Here is a 6,244-nt window from a genome sequence, read left to right on the forward strand (position 1 = left end):
ACAACCCGACGGTCGGAGGAGGAGCGTCTTATCTTCCGACTGGGAACCCTCCAACCGCAGGGGATGAACTTGGACTTCACCAGTTTCTTCATCCCCCCTCCCCCCACCTTGTCTCAGCCGGATCCTTCCAGCCCGGCACCGCCTTCCTGACCTGCAGTCTTCTTCTTGACCTCTCCGCCTCCATCCTACTCCGACCTATCACCCTCACCTTGACCTCTTTCCACCTATCACATTTCCAACTCCCCTCCTCCAAGTCCCTCCTCCCTACCTTTTATCTTCTCCTGCTGAACACTCTCTGCTCATTCCTGAAGAAGGGCCTGTGCCCGAAACGTCGAATTTCCTGTTCCCTGGATGCTGCCTGACCTACTGTGCTGTTCCAGCAATAAAGTTTCAACTAAGGGTACGATTACGCTTGTACTTGGGGTAGATATTCCTGGCTGAAAATGTGTTGCTGGAAAAGCACAGCAGGTCAGGCAGCATCCAAGGAACAGGAGAATCGACGTTTCGGGCATGAGCCCTTCTTCAGGAATGCCAGCAACACATTTTCAGCTCTGATCTCCAGCATCTGCAGTCCTCACTTTCTCCTCGTAGATATTCCTGGGACAACATCCGCTATAGTGATATGGATGGGACTGAGAAATAAGAAAGGGATGACCACATTATGAGGATTGTATTTTAGCGACCCCCCCTCCCCTCCGCCCCCACTGTCAGCAGGAAATTGAGAAGCAAATGTGCAAGGAGATCTCAGATATCTGTAAGCATAATACGGTTGTAATTAGATTAGATTCCCTACAGTGGGGAAACAGGCCCTTCAGCCCATCAAGTCCACACTGACCCTCCGAAGAGTAACCCATCCAGACTCATTCATCTACTCCTTACTAATGCATCCATCACTATGGGCAACTTAGCATGGCCAATTCACATAACCCGCACATCTTTGGACTGTGGGGAGGAAACCGGAGCACCCGGAGGAAACCCACGCAGACACAGGGAGAATGTGCAAATTCCACACAGACAGACGCCCGAGGCTGGAATTGCACCTGGGTCCCTGGCCCTGCGAGGCAGCAGAGCTAACCACTGAGTCAATGGTAGGAGATTTTAACTTTCCAAAGATAGACTGAGACTTCCATTGTATTAAGGGCTTGGATGGAGAGGAATTTGTTACAAGTTCCCAAAGAAACACCTGTATATTGTCCAAACATTAACCTAAAAATCAATCGATTCTCTCTCTCTTGATTGGAGAGTTTTGCATTGGATTGACATCACAGTAAAAGGCCAGTCAGCCCAAACGAGCTATATTGTAAACAAATCTCTTTGTGCCCTTCTCCATGTCACCCTTATCAGTTTAATCTTTGATTCCCTTAGCATCAACTAGTTGTGAATGTTCCATTTAGGAATGTCCCCAGGTATCTATAAAACACAGAATCCAGGAGCAGACTAAGGCTATTCGGCCCTTCAAACCTGCTCCACTAGTTAGTATGATCATGACTGATCCTCTAGATCAGCATCATATTCCTGCTTTCTCTCCACACCCCTTGATGCCATTAAATGTTTTTTAAAAAGACCAATCTCCACAGCCATCCATTCCGCAGCCTCTGAGTGAAGTAGTGTTTCCTCATCTCAGTCTGGAATGGCCTCCTGGAGATTGTGAGACTGTGACTCCTGGTTCCAGAGTCAAATCCCTGCAGCAGACCTTGGTCCAAATATCGTTAAAATATCTGAATTCCTGAGGTGAAATGGGAGTGTTGCCCTTGACAACAAGGCTGCATTTGACTGACTGACTGGCTTCAAGGGGCCAAACCAAAACTGGGGTCAGTGAGAATCAGGGGAAAACTCTGTGCTGGTTGGAGTCATTCCTGGTACGTGGGAAGATAATTGTGATTGTCAGAGGTTAGACATCTCAGTTCCAAGATATCTCTGCAGGAGTTCCTCAGGATAGTGTCCCAGGCCCAACCATCTGAACATCTGTGACACTGAGATGAGATGTTAATCTGAGATGAAGTGCATGCTTTAACTTGGTTATAAAAGATCCTATGGCTTTTGAAGACGAGCAGGGGAATTTCCTTTTGTGTCATGGTAATATACATCTCTCAAGTAACATCCCTGAAACAGTTAATGTGTTCAACAGCTTATTGTTTGAGATAGCTTGCTGTGGATAAATTAGCTTCTGCATTTCCTACATTAAGCTTCATAAGTACTAAATTAGCTGCTAAAATGCCTTGGAACGTCCTGAGGTTACGAACAGGTGCTCTGTGTATGATGCTATTTCATTCACTCTGCTGCAAATGTCTGTTTATTTCTCAATTGTGTTCCTTGTGATGATAGCATCAACCTCTCCAGAAAATAGTGTCTAATATCACAGAGTAAACTGTCACTCAATATCTTTGGCTGCAGGCTATATTCTATCACCTGTAGAGACTTTTATTTTTCTCTGTAAAACTGGGATTGTGTTCCCAGTTTACAAAGCCTGCAAACAAAAGGAATATGATCAAGACTTGTGTATTTTTGTAAACTATATACAGTTTTGGTTCCTGGTCTCGAGGAGAGGTATCGCGGCATTGGAGGCAGTTCAGAGGAAGTTCACCAGATTGATTCCAGAGATGAAAGGCTTGTCTTATGAAGAGGGATTGAACTGTTTATGCACATATGTGCTAAATTTTAGAAGAATGAGAGGTAATCTAATCAAGGTATATAAGATGTCAGAGTAAATGTAGAGAGGTTGTTTCCCCTTGTGGGACAATCTAGAATGACCGGTCATAGTTTTAAGCTAAGGGGCATTAGGTTTAAAACAGAAATGAGAAGAAATTATTTCTCTCAAAGTGTTATAAATCTGTAGAATTTACCACCCCAGCATGCAATGGATGCTGGGATACTAACTAAATTTAATGATCAAACAAACTTTTGATTATTGAAGGATTATGAGTAGCAGGTAATAAAGTGGAGTTGAGGCCAAAATGAGATCATATTTGTAGTGATTGGAACTAGGTGGATCTTATTGACTATGAGATCCTTGATTAGTGTTGCTAACGTGGGCCAATCAGGGAGCCCTGGCTGACAGAGATAAACAGGGGTTTCAGAGTCCTCTCACTTCAGGGACTAACTCTGAGCTGGCTGGCTACAGCCACTGTATTGTGCACAAGTGAATAAAGGATGACTCGGTAATGGGATGTCACCCTCTATGCAGCTAATCCAATATTAAATGTTGGAGCAGGCTCAAGGAGCTGAATGGCCTACTCCTGCTCCTAGTTCTTATGTTCTTAATTTTGATGAATTATTCTGGAGCTTGGGGAGCTCCATTGCTTTTTCCATGATAATGTAGCTAGTCAATCACCGTCGACCCACCAACCAATCAGTACCCTTTTCTCCTTAGTGTAAATGATTGTGACTGCATGAGCTTCGACATTCTTGTGTTTGTCCTGATGAGTGCAAGCTGGAAAATATCAGAAACATCCTTCTGTTCTCAGAAGATTCAGGCGAGAAAGTTATGAACATGCAAACAAGCGAGACAAGGAAAGACTGACTCATCCACTGAGGTTGTTTCAAAACTATTACAATCCTTACATTCTCTACCTTTGACTTTTGAGTGAGAATCTCTGCTGTGTCTCAACCAGTGAATTAGCTCTGGATCTACAGTTGTCTTTGGTATTTCATAAAACCATACACTATGGAAACAGGCAATTCAGTCCAACAAATCCACATGGACCCTCTGAAGAGTAACCTCCCCACATCCATCCCCCTACCCTATTACTCCACATTTACCCCTGCCAAATGCACCTAACCTAAACATCCCTGAACACAATGGGCAATTTAGCCTGGCCAATTCACCTAACCTGCACATCTTTGGATTGTGGGAGGAAACCCACGCAGACATGGGGAGAAATGTGCAAACTCCACACAGACGGTCACCTGAGGCTGGATTTGAACCCATGTCCCTGGTGCTGTGAGGCAGCAGTGCTAACCACTGAGCCACCGTAGTTGGGATGGGAAGGTTAAATCAACAAATGCTCCCTGGTGACAAGTGATGAGTGCAAGAGAACAGGAAAAGTTTAAGCTGTGGTCTTCAGGCCAGCAGAACTGCCGACAACTGTCAGAAGTGAATAATTAGGTAAAAACAAGGACTGCAGATGCTGGAAACCAGAGTCTAGATTAGAGTGGTGCTGGAAAAGCACAGCAGGTCAGGCAGCATCTGAGGAGAAGAAAAATCAACATTTTGGGCAAAAGCCTCAATTGCTAGTTGTACATTAAAGCTGTTTAGAAACATTCCTTGTAAAATAAAAAAAACACTTCAAGAAGAGCATGAAGGAAATTGGGAAAAAAAGAAATTGAGTTATATTACAAGTGAATAATATTATGAAACTATTAAAAAATATGGTGTGAAGTGGGTCTTTCCATAATTATTAAACCGAACGAATGAAACTGGAGAGCTGTAAAAGCTGTTATATGAATGTTTACAACATATCTCAATGGTATTATTTTATTCTTGCAATGATATTTTTGTTACAATCATCAGTTCAATTACTACTTCAGTGTGTTAAAAATACCCAGGTCTCCACTTCAAATCGATGTAAAAATTTCACAAAACCAGAAGGCAATAGCTTATAAAGTGTCAGGACGTCGCTCATAGCAACCAGTTGAGACAGCCATGGCTGCTTTATTCAGTGTTCTCCAAATGGAAAATCTCAATTTGTAAATTAATCTTCCTTTTTGGCAGGTAATTCTTTCTGCATTTTCCTTACATCTTTCAAGGAACTGATATTTGCAGCATGGAACTGTAAGCAGATACTTTTTATGTGCCAGTCTTGGGGTGAGGCTGAGAGAGGTGAAACACCTTAGAGCAGTGAAAGCTAAATGGTGGGTTATTAGATGCATTTAAAACGATGAAGGGTGTCAATAGAATGAGTCAAGAGGACTTGTTTATGGTAGCTGAAGGATCAAGAAGGCAGTCACAGATTTTTGATGATTGGCAAAAAAAGAGTATACATGAGGAGAATTGATTTTATTAAACAGTTAGTTAAGTTCTGAAGAAGGGTTACTGAACCCAAAACGTTAACTCTGCTTTCTGTCCACAGATGCTGCCAGACATGCTGAGTTTCTCCAGCAATTTCTTTTTTTTTTGTTGTTTCTGATTTCCAGCATCAGCAGTTCTTTGGTTTTTAGTTAAGATTTGGTAGAGTGATGGACAAAGAGACAATCCCAGGATTCAAAGGAAAATTGCATAAATATTGGGAGTTGCAAAGAATCGCACCCAGTGAAGAACTAGGAAATGGGGTTAACTCCATCACTCTTCGATAGAACCAACAGAGAATCAAAGAGCTTAACGGCCTGTTTCTGTGTCGTGAAATGATAGAGTTTTTACAGCACCATAAAAGGCCCTTTGGCCCTTTGTGGCTACACCAGTCATCAAGCATCAATCTATTCTAATCCCATTTTCCAGCACGTGGCCCAAAGATTTGTATGCTATCTTATATTAAGTGCTCATCTAAATGTCTCGAGTGTTCCTACCTCTACCATCCTTTCATGCAGTGAGTTGCAGATACCCACACACTTCTGGGTGAAAAACATTTTCCTCATATCCCCTCTGAACCTCCTGCTCCTTACCTTAGAACTGTGGTCCTTGGTCATTGGTCCCTCTACTAAAGGGGAAATGTTGCTCCCTATCTACCCTGTCCATTCATCTTGCAACTGTGTGCACCTCAACCAAGTTGAGGCAATGGCAGATGGAGGGATTTGAATTCAATTTTTAAACAAACCTGGAATTAAGAGTCAAATGATGGCCAAGAATCCATTCATAACTGTCAGAAAAAACACATCTGGTTCACTGATGTCCATCCTTACCTGATCTGTCTACATGTGATTCCAGACCAACAATAATGTGGGTTAGTCTTAACTGTCCTCAGGGCAACAGGGATGGGCAACAAATGCTGGTCTAATCAGCAATGTCCTTGTTTCATCTGGAAATGAATATTTTAAAAAAGGTCCCTTTTCAGCTTTTTCTGCACTAAGGAATACAATTCCAGCCTATCTTCACAGCTGAGTCATTCCATCCAAGGCCACATCTCGGTCAATGTCCTGTGCAGCCTTTATAGTGCTATATCCATTTGTGATTCCAGGACATTGACTTGTCTTGACTGACATGGTCATGTTGATAGAGGGATTCAATAGGATGGACAGAACAAAACTAACTACTCTACTGGGGATGGCAGGAGGTCAGGGAGAAGGCAGGAGAATGAGGTTGAGAAACATA

General features: G+C 42.8%; 1 protein-coding gene across 1 annotated transcript in view; it reads left to right on the top strand.

Annotated features, from left to right (window-relative positions):
* LOC122559928 (potassium channel subfamily K member 9-like) overlaps positions 1 to 6,244 on the top strand; it is a 92,919-nt gene that overhangs the window by 84,033 nt on the left and 2,642 nt on the right. The window lies entirely within an intron of this gene.

Source organism: Chiloscyllium plagiosum, unplaced genomic scaffold (genome assembly GCF_037043375.1).
Source record: "Chiloscyllium plagiosum isolate Xiang-an unplaced genomic scaffold, Cpla_swu_hap1 HiC_scaffold_15, whole genome shotgun sequence".
NCBI lineage: Eukaryota > Metazoa > Chordata > Chondrichthyes > Orectolobiformes > Hemiscylliidae > Chiloscyllium > Chiloscyllium plagiosum.